The 26,489-nt window shown below is 33.6% G+C and overlaps 1 protein-coding gene across 2 annotated transcripts in view; it reads left to right on the forward strand.

Moving 5' to 3' along the window:
* NOVA1 (NOVA alternative splicing regulator 1) overlaps positions 1 to 26,489 on the forward strand; it is a 141,955-nt gene that overhangs the window by 28,663 nt on the left and 86,803 nt on the right. Inside the window, exon 1 of one of the 2 annotated variants that reach the window (XM_079912936.1) lies at positions 18,322 to 18,358. The exons of the other annotated variant lie outside the window; for it this stretch is intronic. The gene's annotated coding sequence lies outside the window, so the exon portion shown is untranslated. Of the gene's footprint in view, positions 1 to 18,321; positions 18,359 to 26,489 lie in introns of those variants that run through there. 2 annotated transcript variants of the gene reach the window in all.

Here is a 26,489-nt window from a genome sequence, read left to right on the forward strand (position 1 = left end):
GCTCTACCTTCAGTTTACATTCTCATGCTCTTTTTTCTTCTGTCACATTTTTCTCACCAATCAAGGATTAAAGAAGACTAAAAATAAAACCAATAAAAGAGAGAATATGTTGGTTCTGGTTTCAAGTTCGTTCATCTCATTTGTTGGTGATTTGCTCGTATTATGTAGTTAGTTCAGTTCCACACAGTATTTGGTCCTACTATGGAACTGTGCTCAATGCTAGGTTATAAAAATGTATGAGCCCTGGTCTACCTTTTTTCTTTCTTGTTTATCCAATCTCTTGCCATTTCTTGGCCTCATGTCACACCGAATTTTTGGTCTTTTATACATGGAAGCCAAGAATTAATAAGGGACTAGTTGGACAAGAAAGAATAAAGTTGGAGAAAAGTAAAGGGAAAAGAATGGTGGGCTTGGAAGCAGGCATGGAAGCACTATTCTGCTAGAACAATAGCAGGTACAGTAGAACAGAAAGAAGTCAGTGGGGAAACAAGCAGAATGTTTTTGCAATCTTCAAGGGTGGGAAGGGTGCTTAAAAGCCTTCAAGGGCAGCTCTGTAAAATAGTTTAAAAACAAAAACAACAGGGCTTCCCTGGTGGCGCAGTGGTTGAGAGTCCGCCTGCCGATGCAGGGAACACGGGTTCGTGCCCCGGTCGGGGAAGATCCCACATGCCGCGGAGCGGCTGGGCCCGTGAGCCATGGCCGCTGAGCCCGTGAGCCATGGCCACTGAGCCTGCGCGTCCGGAGCCTGTGCTCCGCAACGGGGAGAGGCCACAACAGTGAGAGGCCCGCGTACCGAAAACAAACAAACAAAACAACAACAACAAAACAAAACATCAGTCACAGAATAGTTCTTTTAGTTTGTTTTGGGAATAGAGAAGGAGTCAAATAGCTACCTAGATATTAAAAAGGGTAACATTTTGTCTTTAGAAAAGAGCAAGAATCTAGGTTCAGTGAGTATAGATGGAGAGTAAAAGTCAAACAGCTATTGTGGTTTTTTAAGACAGAGAAAGACTGGTTACAAAAGTGAATTTTATCAGCATGGACTTCTTTAACAAAGTTAATGGGACTCCCACTGACTTCAGTAGCTCTTAAGTTTTTTTTGTTTGTTTTTTTTTTTTGTACTATCTACACCTTCAGCTACCTTGCCACACAGTGTAATTACTGATGCCTACAGTGATGACACTGATTCATCAATAAATGTTTAAATTGTATTCATAACATTTTAAGAAGTTAGGGATATGTGTGATACATGTTAGAAAGTTTTCCATAAATCTATTTAAAATTCAGGTACAGTACTTAAAGGTTTAACTTAAAATAAAATACTGTTGTGAAGAAAACACAGTCCCTGCCTTAAATCAGCTTACATATCTCATTTGCACCTTCAAGCAAATTTCATTGTGAGGATTTTAAAAGACATTATGTCATATTATGACTTTAAATAACTTTTTCCAAAGGACTTACTTCATGTCATGTAAATACAAATTGCACAAAAATGTAGTTTTTTTGTTGAGGTATAACTGAAATACAACATTATGTATATGTAAAAGATTTAACATTTTTATCTCACAGAAACACTAAATCAGATGTGCCTGCTGGACATATTTTTATAACTAAAAGTCCTTTACCATATGGTTTATATATTGCATCATTATAGGATCTCTCTGTTTTACAGTTTTTTAGTATAAACATGGATATGGTAGTACCTATCTCAAGGAGCTGTAATGAGTGATGGTGTGTGTAAAAACTTTATCAAAATACAGACTAAACCCTCAGTAAATGGTATTGTTTCAGTGTAAAACAAAGTGTGGTTATGGAATTATTTAAGCAATGGGTTCTTGATTTTTACCTTATTTAGCGGTGATTGAGGTTCTCCTTATTTACCAAAGAAGAATTATTCACATAAGAAATTATTAGTAAAGGTAATTGTAGAAGATTGTTTAACATTTCATTAAAGTTGCATTGTACATAATTTCTTTATGCATGAATCTGAAATTGTCTATGTAGTGGAAAACCTTGGTACTTTGTTTTTAGGGAAGAATTATTCCATACCGTATGTATGCCAATTCACTGCTTAAACATCTTTCATCAGAACTGAAAGTATTTTGAGGTTTTGTATCCCGAGGGTTTACAAGAGAAAGGGTGAGAAGCAGCTGAGCAGGGAATTGAAGAATGAATGCTGACTAATTGTCCCATTTATGCTCCTTATTCACTGGCAACCAAGTAGCTCTACTTTTGATTTTATTCTCTAATACAACCAAAGAAACAGTAGGTTTTGTTTACATAAAGTGTTCTAGCTAAAAGCAGTTGCAGTTTCAGAGAAGAAAAAAGTACTAGGAGTTAGCAGGTCTCAGAGAAAGGGACAAATGTGTATAGTGATGTGGCTGTACTGTATAATATTTAAGAGCTTAGTGTCTGTAACTAGACTTTGTGCTGAAGTTGGAATCCTCACTTTCCACTCATTAGTTCCAGCAATTTATTTAATCTGTTTCAGTTTTCTTGCATAAATAAGGATAGTAATAGTACCTACCTCACTGAATTGTTAGGATTAAGGTAGTAAATATGTATAAAGCAAGTGGGATAGTGCCTGATACATTGTAAGTGCTATGAAACTGTTAGTTGCCGTATTTCATCAAACCTGAAATACCAGTGTTTGTAAGATACACCAATACTTTATATACCAAGAAAAAAAATGTGGAAGTATATGTGTCTTAGAATCGACGCAATATAATATTATGTTATTGGATCAGTAAGTTTAATAAGCTTTTCATATTGTGATTCATTTAAAAGATAATGTTTATCTTGTTCCTCTGTGTTATATTGCTTATATTTAATTGACTTTATAAATTACCAGATATAATAGTGGTGCTCTTTTTAGGGGAAAAATAGAACTATGCCAAAACTCTGCTTGAAAATATTTAATTTACATGAGCCTTATATGTTGTTTTGCTAATTTTTATATATATATTTTTTGTGGGAGAGCTTTTTATGTTGAATTTATACAGTGAATATCTTTTGGTGTCTAGCCTTTTGTTAATTTTGAATGCACGTTCATGTATCTCTAATACATTAATAACAGTAGATTTTAGTTATGTGCTTTAGATCCTGCAAAATTCTAAAGTGTTTTCCAAATAATCAAGACAATATATTGTGTTCAATAGATTTATAGTGCTAAGTAGCACATAGCAGTAAAGATCACAGGCTCTGGAGTCAAATTGCCTGTGTTCAAAATCTTAATTCAGTCACTAACTAACCCCGTCAAGTAGCTTTGCCTCTCTGTGCCTTTGTTTTCTAATCTGTAAAATGGGGAAATTGAAGTGTGTATGAAAAGTGCTTAGAATGTTGTCACATAGTAAGCACAATGAGCTTGCTGTTTTTTATATTAATTTGATTATTGCATTCTAAGTATTTTTCAAAGTTCTGATCAGTTTTATGAACCAGAATCCTTAGTAAACCAGATCATTCTATTTTTTACTCTTCCTTTAAAATTATAAAGAAAGAGAGACCTGGGGATATTTAATGTAAGATAGAGAACATATATACTCCAGAGGTCCTGGTATGAATATGATAATGGATATCTATAATAATAACATGTAATTATCAAGAAGGTAAGGAATGATACTTAATCATTCAAGAATATGTGTGGTAAATTAAAAATCTTTTAAAAAAGGAAAGTTTTGTCACTTGAAGGTGTAAACTTAAATTTATCTCCAGATTTTCTTATGTGAAGCCATGCTGGTGCTGGGTAATTGAGATATTACTCTGTTAAAATTTAAAAATTGATGTTAATCGACTACTATTTTATATATCAACATATTATTTTACATTATAAGTTGGAAATGTATCTGATTTACTTTTTAAAATTCATTCTTATCACTTATATACATACAGAATTAAAAAGCAAAGTAGTATTAAAAGACTTGAAAAGAAGATGTGGCACATATATGCAATGGAATATTACTCAGCCATAAAAAGAAACGAAATTGAGCTATTAGTAATGAGGTGGATAGACCTAGAGTCTATTATACAGAGTGAAGTAAGTCAGAAAGATAAAGACAAATACCGTATGCTAACACATATATATGGAATTTAAGGGAAAAAAAATGTCATGAAGAACCTAGGAGTAAGACAAGAATAAAGACACAGACCTACTAGAGAATGGACTTGAGAATATGGGGAGGGGGAAGGGTAAGCTGTGAGAAAGCGAGAGAGAGGCATGGACATATATACACTACCAAATGTAAAATAGATAGCTAGTGGGAAGCAGCCGCATAGCACAGGGAGATCAGGTCGGTGCTTTGAGACCGCCTGGAGGGGTGGGATAGGGAGGGTGGGAGGGAGGGAGACGCAAGAGGGAGGAGATATGGGAACATATGTATAACTGCTAACATATGTATAACTGATATAACATATGTATAACTGATATGTATATGTATAACTGATTCACTTTGTTATAAAGCAGAAACTAACACACCATTGTAAAGCAATTATACTCCAATAAATATGTAAAAAAAAAAAAAAGACTTGAAACTAAGTAAAGCACTCCCGTTTCACTGCTCACCATCTTCCACAGCCTTGCTCCCCAGAGGCAGTCAGTTTGCATTCTTGGAGCTGTTTCTTATGGCATTTCCATATTTTTAAATGACACTTTTAAGCTGCTCTTTATTGATTTATCAATTTTTTCTCTATCAATTTACTTCCTATTATTAGTTGGGGATTTACTATTCTTAAATTCATTACCATCTCATTCTCTCAACATACTTATACAAAGATTACCCCATTTTCTCAACATACTTATCCAATAAGTATGTTGCATTAAATCAGCACTAAATATTGCTCCTTTTTGAGGAATTTATTATGATTGTTTCTTTTCTCCTATAACTTTTTCTTTTGGGGGGAGTTAGTAATAACCTCATTTTTATTTGCTTATTTTTTGTGTACCTACTGTATTTTTCCTAAATGTTTCAACAGATCTGTAAGATGATGTCACTATTTTTTGAGTGCTGAAACATGGTTTCAGACACTGTATCAAATTTGCTTTTCTTTGTGGAGACCTTTCCATACTGATCTGTTTTACAATCTAGATTGGTTGCTTTCTACACCTGGTGCATAGTGGACATCTTGGGACTTCCCTTGGCTCTTCTATGTTAGATCCTTTATTTCCTGAGTCCCACACTCGTCCTCCCCCCTTTTCCTCCTTTATTTTATAGAGGTATATTTTTCAGCTACTTCCTGATAAAGGAGTCATAAAAGTTTGCCCTCTTGAAAATATCTTCATCCCATCCTCACATTTGATTGAATATTAGCTTATGTATATAATTGTAGACAGAAAATAATTTTCCCTTAGAGTTATGAAAGCATTGCTCCCTTCTCTTCCTTCATTTTTCTGTTCTCTATCTGTGGTCATAGGGCATATGTTCATCTGGATTTGTATGCTTGTTTTCTTGTGTTTCCTCTTCTTTTAAAAAGTTCTTTATATTCTACTTACTAGGAGATTTTCTAGATGTTCTCTTTCATTGAATGTTTTATTTCAGCAATTATTTTTATTTTCTAAAAGTTCTTACTATTTCTCTAATTATTCAGTTTTTTAACATAGTACATTCTTATTTTGCCGCTGTAATTACCTTTTCTTATGTCAGAGGATGGTAATAATTTTCTTAAGGTTTCTTCTCTTGGTACTGTATTTCCTCTGAGTACTTTTTTTTTGTTTATTTATTTTGGTTTTAGTCTTTCATGTTGGAGGCTTTTCTGAAAGCCTAGACTTAATGAGGTGCTACAAATTTATTTGGAAGCTGTGTGTCTAGAGGCAAGAATTGTTTCATAGGTGGCTTCATTAGGGTGATCAAGAAAAGAGCTAAAATTTCTCTTGGGAGATCCCAGATTGTGGTATCTATATGTCTTTTTCTGGGGTCTTAAACGTTCTCCAATGAATTTTCAAATATTCTTTCTTGGATAGTTTACACCTGTCTGCCAACAATTAGGAACCAGTTCAGGTCCGACTGAGCCTTGTCCTTCGACTCCCTCTATGTTGTGCTTGGTCGTTCCAAGTCAGGAACATCCCTGGTTTAAGATATCCAACATTCTGATCCTCTAGAGGCCGAAGAGGACGTGTGGAATGAGGTAGTTAACCTGTGTGTGGAAATTTTCTTTATAAGGACTTTTAGAGAACCCCTCAGTATTCAGTGCTAATATTACCCCAGCCTTTCAGGGTTTCATTAGGCAAATTATCTTGATTCTTACATTCTCCTCCTTTTCTGCCACTTAATTTTCTGCATCCTCTGCTGTGCTGAATCAGTCACTAGTCTTCTGCCTAAGTTTTTCATTTTCCAAAAGCTTGTGTTTGTTGTTGTCTTCTCTACTGTTCTTTTTGTCCTTCAGTTTTGTACTTTTTTGGTTAATTTAGAGGAGTTTCAGAAGGAAGCATGCTTCATTTGCCATACTTACCTGTGACAATAATGGTAATAATCTAGTGATTCGCTCTGTGCTAGACTTGTTCTTTGTGGTTTTGTTTTTTGCGGTACGCGGGCCTCTCAGTGCTGTGGCCTCTCCTGTTGCGGAGCACAGGCTCCGGACGCGCAGGCTCAGCGGCCATGGCTCACGGGCCCAGCCGCTCCGCGGCATGTGGGATCTTCTGGGACCGGGGCACGAACCCGCGTGCCCTGCATCGGCAGACGGACCCTCAACCACTGCGCCACCAGGGAAGCCCAGTTCTTTGTGTTTTAATGTTGATTTTCTTTTAATCTTCAAACAGATCCCATTAGAAAGACACTGCTATTATCCTCATTTTACAGATGGGGGAACAAAATAATAAGTAAGCTGCCCAGTATCACATGACTAGTAAACGGCAGAAAGATTTGAATCTACAGACTTACTTCTGGAACCTGAGGTTGGTACTTTATCATTATGAACCAGAAGTCTACAATACTTCTTTATAACCTCTAGAGTTACTTTAACATATGGCTTAAAAGTCACTTCACATAAGACAAATTGCTAGATTTTCATATATCTAAATTAGAAGAAAACCTAGTAGCTTATAAATATGCTACGTACACACACACACACATACACACACACGCCACACATATAGAAATCATTACTTATTATTTCTGTGAAGAATGATTTTTTGGTGACACAAAACTTTAATGTAAACTATTAGTTACCACCTAACACCATTCTTCTAAGGAAAATTTTTAAATGATATTTACTGTCTGAACTAGGGCACAATGTTCTATACACTAAGTATAATAAATAAAATCAGAGTATTAATAAATTTTAGTTGATCTTATTAAAATTTTTCCTCTGTTTAAAAATTTTAGGAAGAATAGAAATATAAGATTTGTTTGCAAGATTATACATAAACAAAACTTTTGTTTCTTTCAAAAATATTATGGCTAAACACTTGAAATTTAATATAAACTGAATTCTACTTTGAGTGTCACCAATTAAAAATAAATCGTCTTCGATACAGTTTGATTTTTTCTTTTATAATAATAATAAATCATTTCTATTTTGTGTAATTTTTCTATCCTTCTGTTTCTTCAGTGTAGAGAGAAATCTATTGCCTTCCTGCTGAGAATATAATTTCTGAATCTAGGTGATGTACTGTCAGCACAGTGAAGCAGGAAATTATTCTCCTGTGTCAGCTGCTGCTGTTAAAGAATAAACAAGGTTTGGGATAGGATGCATTTCTGTTATCTCTACTCGCAAATCTCATACGACACGCAAATAGATTTTAATTCAAGAGAGTTCAAAGTATTTTGTGACAAAAGATACTCCCTGCTCTCAGTTCTTTTTCTACTCCTTCTAAAAATCTCAAGTGTATTTCAAAATTCCGTGCTTTTTTGTCTCTCTGAGTGGTAGCAGTCATCAAATTTATTCAATTTTTTCAAGTGATAGAGCATGTGGAAATCATATTCTTTAGGACACTGGGAATATTGGTATATTAAACTTAGCAGTAATAGTAGCAGCAGTGATAATAATACTAATAGCTAAATGGAACTTAGTATGAGCCAGGGACGACAACTACATGCTTTCCACATATTAACTGAATTAGTTCACACAATAATTCTGTGAGGAAAAGGCAGCACAAAAGGTTAAATAATTTGCCCACAGCATGTATGTATGTGTGGTATATATATGTTTGTATATAAACACATATGTGTATGTAAGGGTATATATATGTGTGTGTGTATTCATATACATACATATATACATACCTGTGTATGTGTGTATACACACACACACCTACATATATGTATGGAAATTTATATATACATATGTAAATATTTTTTTTCTCTATAAAATTAGAGGCAGAGATAGGATTTGCTTAATCTGCTCCCAGGGTCTGCCCTCTTAACTACCATGTTATACTAATAGAATAGTCTTGTATAGGCAAATAGGAATTATCAAATATTAAAAATTAGGTAAAATCTCAGAATTTGTCAATTTTATCCCTTAATCTAAGTTTTTCATGAATTGGGGAAAGACTGCTGTTACTTAATTTTTTTCTCCAAAAAAGTCTCAGGCGCTTATAGAATACCAATTTGATGGACAGTCTCTGCCTTGTGTCTTTATATGGCATAGACAGTAAATTTATATTTCCTTATCCAATAAAGTTTTCATTTTACTAAATTGTCACAATGAATGATTTCAATATTATATTTCTATAACTTTGTGGTAGAAGAAACTATAATACTCATTCTTTTTCATTTGATGAAATTATTATTTAAGGACATGTATTATTAAAATGACAAATTATAGACATCACAAGGAGTTCTGAGAAATTCATGTACAGTTTTGTCAACCTTAAAGTGGAGAGATGGTCTTAGAATCATGACGAAGCCTATATTTATTTTTAGTGTCATTATAAAGTATAAATTTGGTATATGATCTCTCTTGAATATCATTCTTGGATATTTAAATTTGGAAATGTTAGCAGCAATTGATAATAAGATAGTCTCAAATATAAGCCTGTCTACATCATATAAAAATGATATTAAAATTTATAGCTACCCCATATTTTAAAAATTGGGCATTCAGTATCCTTCCCAGAGTTACCAGTAGAGTATTTGATAAATGATGAGGGTAAGAATAAATTCCAAATTGTTGGGTTCCAAAGCAAACTTTATATGTCTAATTATGCTTACACAGCTACCAGGATATTTTATATATTCTATTTTCTTAAGATTGGTGGTTATTTCTTCTTTTAGAAAACATGCATTAGAGTCATAAATATTACTAAAGAATATTAAAAAATAAATATATAATTGCACAGGAGTATGGATAGATCTACACACTTTAGAAAAGTAACCACTTTTTTTTAACTTTAAAGGATAGAAAACTATTTCCTTCTCTTGTAAAAATCAACTTATAGTTAATTTAAAATTTCCTTGTTTCTATAAATTTTCTGTTGCATCCAAGTAAGATGCATGATATGTAGGCAGGGAGGGAAAACTTAACCTTGAATTCCTTTAGTCAGAAGTTTTCTGTCTTAGTTTGCTGAAACAATATTACCTGGTTCCATTCTAATATCATCAGGTAGGCTAGGGAATTTTAGAATGACTAAAGTTAAGTATAGCATGAATACTAAAATAATAATAATAACCTTAAACTCTTGATACTGTTATATCCATGGCATTATCTGGGTTTCTGAAATTAAAATAGAACATTGTTAAAACCTAACAAAATGTTTTGGCCTATTTAAACCCTGTTTCCTAGCTATAACTTTCCTATATATAGATTATAATTTTATTGAGTTTTATAGCATAACTTAATATGCCCTGCGATCCTAGAAACAAAATATTACTTGCATGTGATGAAAGCACGTTTGAGTAGCTGTATGTTTAGATTTATTTCTTATTTTAAATGTATGAAATTCTTGCTATGCTCTGTCACTGTGTTCCATTTGAAGTGCAGGTAGCCTGAAAAAGAAGCTTCAAATTGAAAATGCGTTTTTGTTTTTGGAAAAGCTATAAAAAAATAGCTTTACAGGAAAATGTCAGTGGAAAAACGAAGAACAAAAGTTTTGCCTTAATAAACTCATTTGCATATCAGCCACTGTAACAATATTACCATTGTTTCTCTACCTGCATTGCACTCAGGTCACCATATTTAAAAATATAATTTATAATTATATTTACTTTTTTAATAATTTACTTTCATGACTATTGCTGAAAAAATCATGTGTCTCCATTTGCACTTAGAGTTTTTGAGGCCCGTTTCTGTTTCCATGTAATTATCCCAAATTTTTTACTTCTTGACCTTATTAGTAGAACAACTACTTTAAAAAAATTAATAGACTACACTTTTTAGAGCAGTTTTAACCTTAACAGAAAAATTTAGTGGAAAGTCCAAGGGAGTTGCAGTATACAATTGACCCTTCATATCTGCAGGATCCGCAGCCTCAGATTCAACCAACCAAGGATTGAAAATATTTGAAAAAAAAAAAAAAAAATCCCAGAAAGTTCCAAAAAGAAAAAACTCGTATTTGTTGTGTGGTAGCAACTATTTACATAGAATTTACATTATATTAGGTATTATAAGTAATACAGAGATGTTTAATATGTATGGGAGGATTGCATAGGGTATATGCCAGTACTACGCAATTTTATATAAGGGACTTGAGCACCCCTGGATTTCGGTATCTGCGGGAATCCTGGGACTAATTTCCAATGGATACTGACGGTTGACTGTACCCTTTCTTGTCCCTACTTCTCCTGCCCCCCACCCCAGCACACAGTTTCTCCTATTAACATCTTGCGTTAGTATGGTAGAGTTGAAGTCCATAGTTTACATTAGGATTCGCTTTCAGTGCTTTTACAAATGTATAATGATATTTATCCATCATTGCAGTGTCATACATAACAGCTTCCCGGCCCTAAATATCCCCTCATGATGTGTTCTACCTCATCCTTCCTTTCCTCCCTGTGCATCTCTGGCAACCATTAATCTTTTAACTGTCTCTGTAGTTTTGCCTTTTCCAGAATGTCATATACTTGAAATCATGGAGTATGTATAGCCTTTTCAGATTGTTTTTTTTTCATTTTGTAATATGCATTTAAGCTTTCTTTATGTCTTTTTGTGATATGATACCTCATTTCTTTTTATATAATATGGGTATACCACAGTTTGTTTATTCATTCTCCTGTTGAAGAACATCTTGATTGCTTCCAAGTTTTGGCAATTATGAATAAAGCTGCTATAAACATTTGTGTGTAGATTTTTTTTTTATAGATATGAGTTTTTAGCTCATTTGGGTAAACGCCAAGGAGTGTGATTGCTGGATCATATGGTAAGAGTATGTTTAGTTTGAAAGAAACTGCCAAACTGTTTTCCAAAATGGCTGTACTATTTTCCATTCCACTAGCAGTGGATGAGAGTTCCTGTTGCTCTACATCCTCATTAACATTTGGTGTTGTCACTGTTTTGGATTTTAGCCATTCTAATAGATGTGTAGTGGTATCTCATGGTTGTTTTAATTTGCAATTCCCTAATGACATAACATTATATCCCCCCCTCAAATTCATATCTTGAATTTCTAACCCCCCAGTACCTGACAGTGTGACCTTATGACCTTATTTGGAGTTATGGTCTTTACAGAGTTAATCAAGTTAAAGTGAGGTTATTACAGTGGGTTGTAATCCAATATGACTGGTGTCCTTATAAAAAGGGGAAGTTCGGACACAGATATGCATAGAGGGAGAATGCCATGGGAACATGAAGACTGCCATCTATAAGCCAAGAATTGAGGCCTGGAATCTGATCCTACCCTCACAGCCCTCAGAAGGAACCAGCCCTGCCAACACCTTGATTTCAGACTTTGACCTCCAAAACTGTGAGACGATTAATTTCTATTAAGTCATCCAGTTTGTCATACTTGGTTATGGCAGCCCTGGCAAACTAATACACATTTGATTGATGTTCAGCATCTTTTCATATGCTCATATGTTATCAGCTTATCTTTTTAGGAAGGTGTCTGCTCAGACCATTTGCTCATTTTTTAATTGAGTTGTTTGTTTTCTAGTTGTTGAATTTGAGTTTTTTGTATATTTAGATTACTAGTCCTTTATCATATATGTGTTTTCCAAATATTTTCTCCCTATCTGTAGCTTTTTTTCTTTCATGGATTGTGCTTTTGGTGTTGTATCTGAAAAGTTATTGTCAATTCCAAGGTCACCTAGATTTTTCTATATTCTGGGAGTTTCGTAACTTTGTCTTTTTTCTATTTTGAGCTCATTTTTATAAAAGGTTTATTGTCTGTGTCTAGATTTTTTTTGGGGGGGGGATATGGATGTCCAATTAGGCCAGCACCATTTGTTGAAAAGGCTATCCTTTCTTCATTGAATTTTGTTTGCTTCTTTGTCAAAGATCAGTTGATTACATTTGTGTGAGTTTGTTTCTGGTCTCTCTGTTCTCTTCCATTGGTCAATTTTTCTGTTCTTTGACAGATATCACACAGTCTTGAATACTGTTGCTTTATAGTAAGTAGTAAGTCTTAAAGTCTGATAGAGTCAGTCTTCCAACTTTGTTCTTCTCCTTCAATACTGTGTTGACAATCCGGCTGACATTATTTACTGACAGTAAATTAACATGTGAGTTTGAATGACTTGAGTTTGTATGGTTTTCCTTACACTTTCCAATTTACTTATAAATGATAATGTTTATTCTTATATCCCATGAAATAGTAGACTAGAAAAAAGGTATAAATATAGAACTTAGTTCTGTAATTTTGAGTCATATTACTTTCATTATGTTGTATCTCTGAGAAGGACTAACTGATAAAATGTTATATACGTGGCATAATTTAGGATGATAAGTGATTGTAAAATGAATAGGACCATTACATAAGGAGTTATAAACATCAATGTAATAGGATCCTGTATTCTCTAAAAGTGTGACATTTAAACAGAGATAACGTTATGTATTATTTAGTCATGTAAAATACTGATACCTTAATTTATTTAAAAAGATATACCTAAGTTTTCAGAGAATTCCCATTAAAGATTAATTTAAATATTAAATAAATGGAAAGGGCATGATTCAATTTGGGGGAAAGCCCAAAGTTATTAAGCTATAAATCAAGGCAGAATATTCTTTAAAGTTGGGTTTCAGGTTACTCCAATATGAATATCGAAAATGTTCCTTTAAAACAATAAATGTTTTAACCTGTTTTTTCTTTTTCCTTCCCTGTAGCCTTTTTGTTCTGCAAGTTTGGTGTCTTATTTAGGGGATTCTACTTTTTAGTTTCTATACAACCTAGTATTCTCCACAAATGTATAAAATATTTATATTTGTTCGTATTTGTAATAAGACCTAGTATTATTTACAAATGTTCAAAATATTTCTGTAACTTTTATACAAGGGGAAATATGAAGAATTCCTTATAAAATACCCATAGTTATATAATTACTAGTAGTTCTTAAGAATAAGAAAAATATGATAATGCAGCTATTCAGCCTGATAGTCATAGAATATTTTAGAGAGATGAAAAGTAAAAAATCACTTACTAGCTCATTGCTGTTAACCATTTCATAATATAGTATGACTTGAGATGGAGAATGAAGTGGGAATGCAAACATGAAGTGATTTTATTTTTCTCCAATCTGACCTTTGTTTGTGATTGGTCAAATCAGGTTTTTGTTTGTTTCTTTACTCATCTTGAGGAAATGTCAAAGCTTTCTGGACACTTCAGAAAATCAGTTTAATCTGACTAGTTTGAATTTTAACCTCATAGCCCAATTTAAAACTCAGCTTTCCCCCTTCTACTCAGTGCCACTTAGGCTGTTCTAGGAGATTGTAGTGTGGAAAGGGTTGAATACAGTCATTCAGTCTGCGCACTCCAGTGAGTAGAGAGTGATCTGCTCTTTCATTTGTATTCCTTTCTCCTCCTGGGTGAGAGAGATAGAAAGGGAAAAGATTTTCCTACTTTAGTGGTGCCCTTTTTGTTTCTTTTTCTATCTCTGGTCATCTGAGTAACACTGACTAGACGTCATGCCTTCTGTGGGGAAAGAGAGGCAAATACTACTGTTGATGTGGCACGTGTGTAAAACTTTTTTTGGGAGGATGAGATATTTTTGCAGAGTCACACTATCCAGCTTGTCTTTTTCTACTCTTTCGAAGTTTCTCCTTCTCCAGTACGCCCACAGCCTCTGGCTGCTGGGATCCCCATTGTGTGGAGGCTCAATCCAGCTACTTTGTTAGTCACACTCTTTGCTGTTATAAATAGTGAGTCCAGTTCTCTCTACCCTGTTTTCCAATCCACATCTTCTTTTCCTCTCCTCATATAGGCATGGGTAGTAGGTATGGGCATGGGATGATAAGCAAGTCTAAACACAAGCAGAAATCCAGCCGAAAGATGAGATACCAGTCTTCCATTCTTGCCAATCTTTCGACCCGCTCTGACTTGATTTAGACTCTTGGAAATAGCACTGTCCAACTACGTTAAGTCAGTGAAGCAAACTCTGATGATTGACTCACTCAAGGTGGGCAGGGGTGGGCAGTTCTAGGGTAAAGAGGAACTGAGGAAGGTAAAGATGTTTCGGTTATTGTGGAGAGGTAGTTGGCTCCCACTTGTTTAGGCTGTCTTTTGAACGTGAAATACTTGATTGGTGACTCTTTGTTCTCAGTCTTGGGTTGTAATGCCAATCCCTGGCAATGGGAAAAGTCCCACCTGATAGTCTGTTATGTAAATTTTATTACAGTCTTGCGAGTACTGCCATTCTTGTTGGCTACCATCAGTTCCACCATTTGTTCCCATCTCAGGGCTTTGCTCTCACTGTTCCATCAGTGTTCTTACCCCAGATAGTCAGTCTGTAGACTCCTGCCACTTCATTCTTCATTCATATAATGCTGCTTCCTTGGGTTTTCTTTGTACACTGTTAAAATAGTGTATTGGTCACTCTCTTCCCATGGCTTGCTTTACTTTTAGTTCATATGTGAATCATTTTCTTACATTTTATTATACATTTAATAGTTTATTATCTGTCTTTTCTATTTACATATAATCTTTTTTTTTTTTTTTTTGCGGTACGCGGGCCTCTCACTGCTGTGGCCCCTCCCGCTGCGGAGCACAGGCTCCGGACGTGCAGGCCCAGCGGCCATGGCTCACGGGCCCAGCCGCTCCGCGGCATGTGGGACCCTCCCGGACTGGAGCACGAACCCGCATCCCATGCATCGGCAGGCGGACTCTCAACTACTGCGCCACCAGGGAAGCCCTGCATATAATCTTAAAGAGAGCAAGTCACTGGCTCCTTTGTTCGGTGCTTTGCCCAGTGCCTAAAATGGGACCTGATGCATAGGAGACAGTTGATTTTTTTTGTTTTTGTTGAGTGAATTAATGAATGAATGGATGCTAGTTTCTATACTCAAACTTTAGGAATAGCTTTGATTTATCTAACAATGTTTACCCTTCTAGTGTTTTACAGAGTAGTATACTTTAAAAATTTTTTACAGATCTTTTATTATTCCTAACTATGTATTCCCATTGTTGCCATCCCAGTTGAACCATCTACACCTTTAGTTCATTTTCCATGCTGCTGCTAGAAATTATTTTTATAAAATACTTCTCAAAATGCCATCCTCTGGAATAAAATATTCAAAAATTCCTTAGCATAATTGGGCCTGTGCCTCCTGTCCTTCTCACTGACCCCTCTGTGTACTCTATTCTAGTCTTATTCTTTTCATTGCAGTACTCTGAATGCTTAATATGTTTCTCTTCTACTTCTGTATCTTTACTTAAATCCTGTACCGTTTGTTCTTACTGCTATATATTTTATTAGTGTGTGAATACATAAAATATGACTCCTATCATGAGAAGACTCTAGGAAAGGTACTTGACATTTGAAATGATTGGGAACCAACTATATAGTTGCACTGTATGCTATTATTTCAGATATATTTACCAACCCCTTCCTTCACTGAGCATCTTTAATACATGGTAACAGTTCATTTGTCATTTTTTGATGGGTATTTAAAAGTTACCACAATCTTGAAGAGCACCGTGCACATGATTTTGTAATGATGTTGGTAATATTGTGAATTCATTTTAAAGGTAAGGCTAATCTACATGTTGTAACACAAGGATTCTTTTTAAAGGTTGTGTATGTATGAATGTTTGTTGTATCTTTTATCTTCAGAAAACTAACCTGAGTAAAGAAAATGATACGTGAAAGTAAAAGTATTATATGTATAACTTTTTCAGAAAATGTGTTTCCTTGATAGATTCCTCACATTTAGATTTTTTTGTTTGTTTGAAAGGCAAGACTGATAAAGGAGGTGAAATTATTTTATATAAACAATTGAAGCCAAATGTTTTTCATATCTGAGGCTTTTCCAAGTAAGTACTGCGTCATAGAAAGGACTGGTGTGGCTTTTGGGGAAATGTAGATTCTAGGAGTATGTAGCAGTGTTCCAAAACTTGTATTTAGCATTTTTGTATCTAAAATAATGCAGAAATGTATAGCTTGTGATGTTGATGTCTTTTAGAAGACACACCTAAATAAAAGTAGATGACGCAGCTAAGTAAAAGTAATATATTATGAAGTTATGTAGAAGTAAATAAAGATGGGACCCTATAAGGAAGTTTTATTTTTTTGACATAGCTCTTTTGAACAATTACTGCTGTTACTGATAATAATAGGTCAGTATTAGGTGCTTTATGTGAGTTATTTCATTTCATGGTTGGGACATTCCTGTGTCTGCTACTCATTTTACATAATGAACTGCTCAGATTTAGGCATTTGATTTAAATTACCGCTGCTTATTCAATTGGGTGTCTTCATATCATTTATCAGTAGTTCCTTAAACTTTTTTTGGAAAATCACAGAGCCTTTTGAGAACCTGACAAAAGTCCATTTCCCCTAGAAAAAAATGTACTTATACACCTGTATAATATGTCTTTATTTTAGCCTGCACTTTTGCAGAGTTCCTAGGTTTCCTAATTCCCATAAGTAGACCCCAGATTGGGAATCTCTGATCCGTGTCTTTTAATAAAGAGACTGGAAAACTCTGTACTTTTTTCTTCCTTTATGAACTCTTGTCACTTAAAGGAAATAATATTCATTTACATTATGCCTTATTATAGAAAGAATTTAAGAAAGCTGAAGGGAATTGTCAGCTCCCTCTAACTTCACTGAATATATGCCAGGATAAATTCTGTTATGGCAAGTGAGATTCAGATAAGTTTGATGGATGGGACACTTTTTAATGGTCATATTTGTTGGACTTCACATCAAAGCATTCTCAGTCTGTTTCAGGAACCTAAATGTGATATTTTGAAATAATGTAATCAGTTACCTCTTCAGATTAGCATAAATATAGTAGCTGTGCCTAGAGATAGAAGATTAGAAAGATAGTACCTTCAAGCCTAGTGATTCAGTGATATTTCTCAGAGAATAACTTTTGGATTTTATCTTCTGATTCCATCAAAGATAAATCATGTAGAAAGGGTGTTGTTTTGTAATAAAAGTAGGTTATAGTAATAATTTTATGTATTAATGAGCTAAAGTTACCATATAATTGGTTAATTCATTGTTTATATGGGTTGAGGATGAAGATGTGTTTAGATCCTGACTCATTGTGACTTTGGAGAAGAGAAGTTGTCATTTTATAATGAGGTCACTTTTAAAGCTCCCTTTTATGAAAAATAACCATTGCTAGTAGTTGAGGACTGGTTATTTTATAAAATTTTTAATATGAAGTAATTAAGAATTTCAGAATGTTTTTTCTTTATAGTTCCTTTTAGATATTTTCATGTTACTTATTTATACTTCAGGTTTGATATCTCACCTATTTTTTCTTTTTACCCCTTGAATTGTTAACTAAAACAGAAGTATTAAATTGGCTGAACAGAATAAAGAATCATACTGTATACATTTGCCTGGTTTTAGGTAAATTACTATAGAAATAATGTTATAAATCAGTATATAATGCTTGGGTTTAATTTTTTAACGTATGTTTTAACAGTGATTTCTAGTTATATTGTGAATTGAATAACTGTATTTCTATTTTTTCCTTCTCATTCTTAACATTCAATTTTTAAGTGAATAGTAGCCTATCTCTGTAGGGCTCTTGTGACTGAATGATGTATTCTGCTTTGCTGTGGCACAGTTTTCAGACAGCCACTTTTGTTGTTAAATGTTTTCATTTTCTATAGTACTTTTCATCCCTGTATATATGTACAGGAGTCACTTCACCCACCACCGAATTGCAGCCACTTCTGAGGTGGAACGCAGCAACTGTTTAACAGCGCACTTTCCCCTAGGTGCTGACAGCTGTAGAAGAAATTGTACATGGTCCTGTACAGAAGGTATTTCTCCACTGTGCCATCTGCAGAGTGAAACTGACTAGGAGTACTACATAGACTGTAAGTTTCTTGTGTACCCGCCCTAGACTGGAAAACCCAATATGAGAGAATAACGAAAAACTGGGAAGCATCATTTAAAAATGTATTGAGGTCAGTTAAACTTAGTGCTGCTCTCCCTGGCTCTAAATTTTATTTTAAGGTCATCTAATTTGTGATTGGTACTGTTTAAATAACAAACAAATGGATGCACTGCTCAGAAATGATTTTATTCTAAAAGCAAATGTAACTAAAATGCTTTTATAAATACTTCACTTTTAATGCAACTTAGGAGAATCAATTTGTTTTCAAATATTTTTCAAATAACCAAATCAGTATTATATGATTTTAGAGCTGTGTTCTTAAAGTAGCAAATCAACTTATAATTCAACAGAAACATCCTAATTAGCTTTCCTTGCAGTGTTGTATGCCTTAGTCTTAATACTTTCACTCTTCTCATGAAAGTTTTGCAACAAAGCCAGTTTGTGATGAATGTAGTTTTGATTTTTTGTTTTAGAAGCATTGCGTTTGAACTTTTTAACATATTGAAAGAAAGCATGGGAGAGAATAAATAGTAAATATTTGAACTTCCACGTAACGTATTTTAGTCTCTCCCTCCCATTTAACTGTTTAATGATATCCTTTTTTCCTTTTGTAAAAGCAATTTTACAAGAATGCTGCTTTTGTAATAGTTTGGCATGGTTATGACTTATAGGATAGGAAAATAACATTAGGAACTGCTGTGTCTATTTTTAAACAATATGATATGGATTGTTATATTTCATTGTTTTGCTTTTTTTGAGTCAGTTGTATGACTTACTAGTTATCTTTGTGTGTGTGTTGTGTGTGTGTGCATCTATAGACGTTTCTGTGGCAAGAAATTAGGGTCTCAGTCATTAGAAAGTCTTAATCTTATAAAACATAGTGTCATTTGTTTTAGGTAACTTTAAAGTATGTGTCATAACTTAAATGATATTTGTGTACATCTCTATACTGTAGGTTCTCAGTGAACGCAGATAAAAGCCTCTCTGGGCCACAGTTTGTTTACTTGTAAAATGAGGTGGGTGGAAGAAATTATTTTCTAGAGACCTTTAAGTGTTTTCGTTTAACTCAGTGGTAGAATTCTATGTATTGAGAATTGTACCTTACATTATGTAACCAAGATATTTTGGTGCAAGTGATTTTGTTCCAGTTAGAATATTATTTGTACTAGTTAAATACAGAGTGATGCTATTTTAGAATCAAAAGAGGAGTTCTGATTTCCTACAAAGATTTTAAACTGTCTCTAATTTTATAGTGGAGTTACCCCCAATGTTTTGAAATAAATTTTTTTGAGAAATAATACAGTATGATTCTCATCAGGGAGCATCAAGCAGATTAGAAAAAGCTAGACTTTATTTACATTCAGAAAAGAATGCACTTAAATATTACCAAAAAACTAACATTTTAAGGAGATTTTACCCCTTACTTGCATAGACTTAATACTTTACTCAGTAGTCAAAGCGTTAAAAAAGTGAACATTAGTATTTTAAAAAATATAGTTTAGACATAATATAATATACTTACGTACCTCTAGCAAGAGGGTATTTTATCAGTATGTGAAATATTCGATTTGCTATAACTGGTTCCTTTGTATTTTCTGCATGCAGTGTAAGTATTACTTAATCCCATTCATCTTATTAACTGAAGTAATCATATTTGACAGAATAGGCCGTATGTTTTATATATTATTTTACTGTGTTGGTGAAAAGGTACAAACTATACCTGTGGTGCATATGTGAGTATATATTTTTCAGTTACACAGGATATTTAATTGTTATATATTAGATCTTCCATGGATGATGAAGTTTAACAACTTATTAGATTCATATGAAACTTATACTTTAATATACTCCCAGTATATGGTATTTGGAAGAGGGAATTATATGGAAACTTTCATTTTTATTTAATACACTTGTGTACTATTTGAATTTAATGAACATGTACTACTTGTGTAATCAAAAATAATGTTGGTGTTTCAGTTCAATTGTATATTTGAAACGTTAGTTTATTTAGAAATTATCCTCATTGCATAAAGTATCTTATCGATATCTAATATCTCTATTTAATTGTTTATTTTCCAAGAGAGTGCTCTTCATCATATTCTGAAGAACTAGAATTGTGGTCAGGCTTATTATTTAATTTATACTCTCTTAATATTTTGGCATTCAGAAATAAATACTAAATCAAGAGCAGTTAATCTTAATGAAACCTTTATTTTTTCATCCTCCCCCATTATAATTTTCTATTTGAAATAGGAAAAATGAATCAAATGCATAGATAATAGAAATTTCTAAATAATTATATGTACTTAGACTTCCAGCAATAATGTTCTAGCAACATCTAGCTTTCAATTAAAGATTTTAAAAAGAAATATTAAGACTAGCTGAAGAAATAAGTGAAAATGATGAGAAAATAAGCTACAGAGAAGTATACTTTGTAGATTTTAATTTAAATTAATTTTAAAGAACATACATTTTTAAATGGAGTTTCAATATATATTTTTAAATTTCAGGTACTCTTCTCAGTTTTACAAAGTACATACTCCGTCTTTTAAATTAGAGACATTTTTAGATCCATCCCAAACAGATTGTTAAAAAATTGTCTTACCAAATTTGTCTGAATAAATTTTTGTGATATATTATAGGGAGATAAAAAACCTTTCAAATATATTTCCCAAATAACCTCTAGCAAATATATTGAGATAAAATCATCATATAATTACCTCAATCTTTGCTATATCTTATTTTATATATATATATTAATTCCTGTCTGTTTTCATGAATTCTGCAGGTATTTCTCATTATAAATCGAATTAGTTGAAAATTTTAAATGTGTAAGTTTGCTTAAAGAACTATTTAATGCCACAAATCTTTTATCTTTAATACTGAATTAACAAGCATTATTACTTAAAACATTTTTTTAACTCTGAAATTTCAGTGTGTTGTATGTAATATTTGTGGGGTGTGTGTGTGTGTGTGTGTGTGTGTGTGTGTGTGTGTGTGTGATCTTCCTAATGTATTTTCTGAAGCATGGTTGGCATCCTGATTGCCAGGACTTTGTAGCTATTTAATCAAGTGTAACTTAACAAATTTAAGGTTTTTTTGTTTTTTTTTTCAATCTGTTAATTGGAAATCATTACACCTACCTCACAGGGTTGTTGTGAGGAAAAAACAATCAAACATGTGAAAGAGTGCTTAGCATATACTAGATATGCAGTATATGAAAAATGAGTGTTACTAAAACCTTTCAGTGGCCTCCATTGTTCTTTTGATAAAATCCAAATTCCCTGTCCAGGTATTGATCTGGCTCCTCAACTTTATTTCTTTCCTTGTAGACTGCATGTACTGATTGATTGATTGCTACTGAACTTTTTACAGTTCCCAGAATATGCCATGCTTTCTTTGGGCCTTTGCCTGCCTGCAGCATTCTTTCCAACCACTCACATACCCCTTAATCCCTAGGCTACTATCATCTGTATAACTCAACCTAATCCTTTAGACCTAACTTATTTTTTTTTTATTTTTAAAATTTATTTATTTATTTTTATTTATTTACTGTTGGCTGCGTTGGGTCTTCGTTGCTGCGCGCAGGCTTTCTCTAGTTGTGGTGAGCCGGGGCTACTCTTCTTTGTGGTGTGTGGGCTTCTCATTGCGGTGGCTTCTCTTGTTGCGGAGCATGGGCTCTAGGCACGTGGGCTTCAGTAGTTGTGGCATGTGGGTTCAGTAGTTGTGGCCCACGGGCTCTAGAGTGCAGGCTCAGTAGTTGTGGTGCACGGGCTTAGTTGCTCTGTGGCATGTGGGATCTTCCTGGACCAGGACTCGAACCTGTGTCCCCTGCATTGGCAGGTGGATTCTTAACCACTGCGCCACCAGGGAAGCCCTTAGACCTAACTTTAATTTCTCCTTAACTGAGGTGTTTCCTACTGCTTCATCCTTTATACTTTTGTTAGGTGACCCTTGTACATGATCCTGTAGGCTTTGCTTATTCCAGTTCTTGTGTGTTTCTTTCTGTAAACTCCTTGAAGGTGGAATCTGCCTTTAACTTCTTTTTCCCAGTACTTAACAGAGTTTCTGCAACTCAGGACATGAGTGAACATTTAAAAATAGATGTAAGTTCTCCCTAAACAAATTCACAGTATGTACATGATTATGTGATTGGTACTCCTTTAAAAAAATAACTTTAATTTTTCTATATTTATAGACTAGATTTCAGACTTCACAATAATCCCATCAAAATTATCGCTTTATAATCAGACTACTTTGCCCACCATTTAGCACTCTCTGTGGGTTTATTAAAAGAGATGGACTCACCAGGGTACAAGCAGAAAGTTACTTTATTTTTTTGTCACTGTACCCAAAATCCCATTTTGAATATTATTTTTTCTGTCTCAGTGCTGTTCAAGTACCTATCCTTGTTCTGCCCTTCCCTTGCTCTTCTTCCTTTTTCTCCTCCTCTTGCTCTTCTCTCTCTCTTGTTCTTTCGTTTTCTCTGTCATTCCTTCTTTACTCACTCTCTGGCATTGCAAAATAGACTGTTTTCAGGCAGTAAAAAAACAGGCTAAGAAATTAAAATTCCGAACTGTCATCCAATGTAAAATTTCTCCCTTACATCAACCTTACTCAAAGCAGTCTTAAAACTCTGAGTGGGGAAGGGGAACAGGACATGTCAACTAGTAGACTTTTGTATTAATTTCTTTTGCCTTATTTTTCCTCCCTACACACTGTGCAGCTCCTGGGTCTTCCAAAGATTCAAGATTAGAAATAGAGAACAACTAATTGGTAGTAAAGGTATGTTGGAAATCTGAATGGATTCTTTCTCTTGCTTTTTGGGGTTTATCAAAGATTCCTACTGTCTGAGGATAACCCAGTTGTAATTTGATACTTCCTTTGTCTTCCTTTGACTACCTTCCTTAGTCTCTGACTTTCTGGTCTACCTCCAGCCTCTTTCTTCTGGGGTTATCTTGTTCCTTTTGTAGTCCTTTGGGTAAAGTTTCTTTAAAAATGGCTCAGGGCTAGTTCCTTTCCCAGGGATCCTTATCTGTCCTATGGGAAAATGTAATTCTGTACTCCACAATCTCTGAAATGGAATTCTTGGCCATTTCTGAGGTAGTAGCCTGGAGTGAGGTCATCTTGCCCTCTTGCCTTTAGATTTTTTTTTTCAGACCAAAGTCCAGTTCCTGTACCATTCCTTAAGTGTCCTGTATTCTGAAGGGCATAAGCCAAAGTCTGAGTGAATCATTGTTCTATTCCTTCCCCAAACAATTTATAAACTCCCCTCCTCCAATAGATGCTTATATTTTTTTAATGTGAATGATAGACTAAAGGATACATGAGCAATTATTGGCCACATTCTTTCCAAGTGTTGCATAGATGATGTATCACCTCAGCTCTAGTACTTGGAACCTATTGTTCTCAGCTTTGGGTCCTTAGCAGAAACGGAGAAAACAGGAAAATTCCCATTTTAATATCCTTTTAAATCACCTGCACTGAGGCCATTATGGGGAGCTGGCATATCTATGAATGTTCATCCATTTCTGTATCTCCATACGTTGTCTTAGGCTATTCTGTGAGTTTGGAATGTTCTTTCTAGCTTTTCCTCCTGATAGAATCTTACTCAGTCTTCGATGTCCAATTTAGGTGAAGTCTTTATTGGTCTTGGCAGTTAGAATAAATGCTTTTCTCTAGTGTGTTGTGTGTTCTCACTAATACTTTGTTTAAAGTATTATTGTATTATCTATAAATATGTCTGTCTTCCTATTAGATTGTGAGCATTTTTAAGACAGCTACTGACTTATTTCTTGGTGAATCCTTTACTGCTGTTCTCTGTTATGTATTCAGTATATTATTTGCTGAATTAATGAATCTCTTCTAAACAATGAGATTGGGGTTTATAATATTACTGTTGAGTAATTAATACTTCTATTTTTATTTATGTATATCCTTAGTCCAAAAATATTTGAGGGTGCAAGAATTATTTTTTATGCCTCTGATTTTTTTTTTTTTTTTTTTAAGCCAGTGGTATTGCCCTTCATTCATTCTTAGGCAAGTGCATTTTAGGTTTTAGTTGTGTTTTGGCTCAGTTGATCTTCTTCCATTTCCGTTGCATCTCTTTGTTTTTCTTCCTTGTTTTATTACAATTGATAGAGTGTCAATGATGATTAAATAAGGATAACCAGGTAATCCAAGCAGGTTCAGGTTGAAAGTTAGGAAAAAAAAAAACAATTTCTTTCCATTATCAGTTTTTCTTTTCTTTCTTTCTTTTTTTTTTTTTAATTCTTCAAGGTTTCAGATTGTATCACAAAATGTGGTCAGAAATGGTGAAAAATCAAGCTGTTGGTCACCAAGAACACTGGTTATGAGAGAGTAGTATTCCTGTAACAGAAAATTAAATTGAAGTTGTATTTGTTGGGAGTAAAGTGCTGTTTCAGTCAGACTTTATTGTATTGTTATTTTGAGTGATTGCTGTGCAAAAGTGACTTAAACAGTTTGGAATGCAGCATTGAATTTCTGCCATTCCTCAACATAATTTAATGCAATCTTTATTGCTGAAATGTAGCCAAAAGTAGGATTCTTTAATATGTATTGTCAGGTAAATATATGATAATTAGATAATTCCCAAGTCAAAAGGGCATTGTAAGTAGAAATAATTGAAAAATTCCTTTGATGTTTAAAAATCTTTTTTTTTTCTGGAAAAATTCCTTTGATGTTTAAAAATCTTTTTTTTTTTACAGGCAGTTTTTCTGGAAAGTTCCAAATGAGTATAGCTAGTATACTAAGAAGTAAAATAGAAAAAAAATGTGTTCTCTTCAAATCAGATCATTAAAGTTTGAGAGAAGATAAATCAATTATCAATAAAATATCAATAAAAATTAAAAAAATAATTTTTTGCTCCTATTTCCACATTGCTATTAAATATGGATTATCTCATTTAAAATTTCAAAGAAAGATTTTTACCTTATTTACTAACTTTCACCAATATAACTAGTGACACTTTAATACTTAATTTTTGATTTTTATCAATTAATATTTCCTAGCCTAGGAATCTTAGTGAATGGATGTTCTGACCTTTATGTCAGGTGAAATGGTAAATATGACAAATCTCAGGATCAGATGAATTTCAAGCAGCATTGATGCAAGGAATTGTAATATATGTGATTACTTTATGAAGTCATATTTCTTATACCAATAGACTTCTGTATTTGTGTTTTCATAAGAAGGAACAAACTGTAAAATATGACAAAGTGCGTCTAGGTATCAAGAAACTATTTATTCCTGCTACTTTACTCTTTTCCCAACCATTGCAGTAATTCAAACATTCTATTTACTTTACAAAATTAGTAAAATTAATTATTTTTGTATTTTTCACTTAGTTTAAGGTGAATATTGCTATGTGATGGAAGTTTGATATTAGAAAGAACAAATTTCTATTTTTCTAAGTTTTCATGAGCATATTTTGGAAAACTAAAATTCAGGAGTGTTTTTAGGAAGCATCTGGTATGTATAGCCACCAGTCATCATATAGGAAAATTAATACTTAAAAATATAGTTTTTCAAAATATACTATCTGAAATATATTTCTCTCTTAAAATTTGTCATTCTGTTTTTTTTTCCTTTTAAATGGTTCTTTCTGTTTTTTAATTGTGATATTGTCTAGGACTTTAGTATAGAAATCGTTTCAGTGGGTCAAGTAAAATGTTAAAAATAAAATAGTAAAGAGCTCTAAAATTCATCAGAAACCTACTTCTTTATTTTATACTGAATGTTAGTGCTTCACAGCATAATACCTTACTCATGTTGCGGAGGTAAATGCAAATAATAAGAAAATTGGCCATTAATTGATATTTACTTTTTACGCTTCTTTTTGAAATTCTATCTCCACATTTTCCCACTGTGCTGCAGGTTGTGACAGATTCAGCTTGTCTGAAACCAAACCAGATCTTTAGTTCTCCATTCTCATTCTGCCTCCGAACCGAAATCATTCTTGCTGTGGCTTCACCATAAACCTGTGACGTAGGGTCAAAATATTATCTCTCTCTTCTCTCCTTTGATTTGAATATCATTCTATTTATTTCCAGATTCTAAAATTGTTTTGCTTTTAAGATGTCTTAAATCAG

The sequence above is a fragment of the Stenella coeruleoalba genome, assembly GCF_951394435.1.
Source record: "Stenella coeruleoalba genome assembly, chromosome: 2".
In the NCBI taxonomy this organism is placed as follows: domain Eukaryota; kingdom Metazoa; phylum Chordata; class Mammalia; order Artiodactyla; family Delphinidae; genus Stenella; species Stenella coeruleoalba.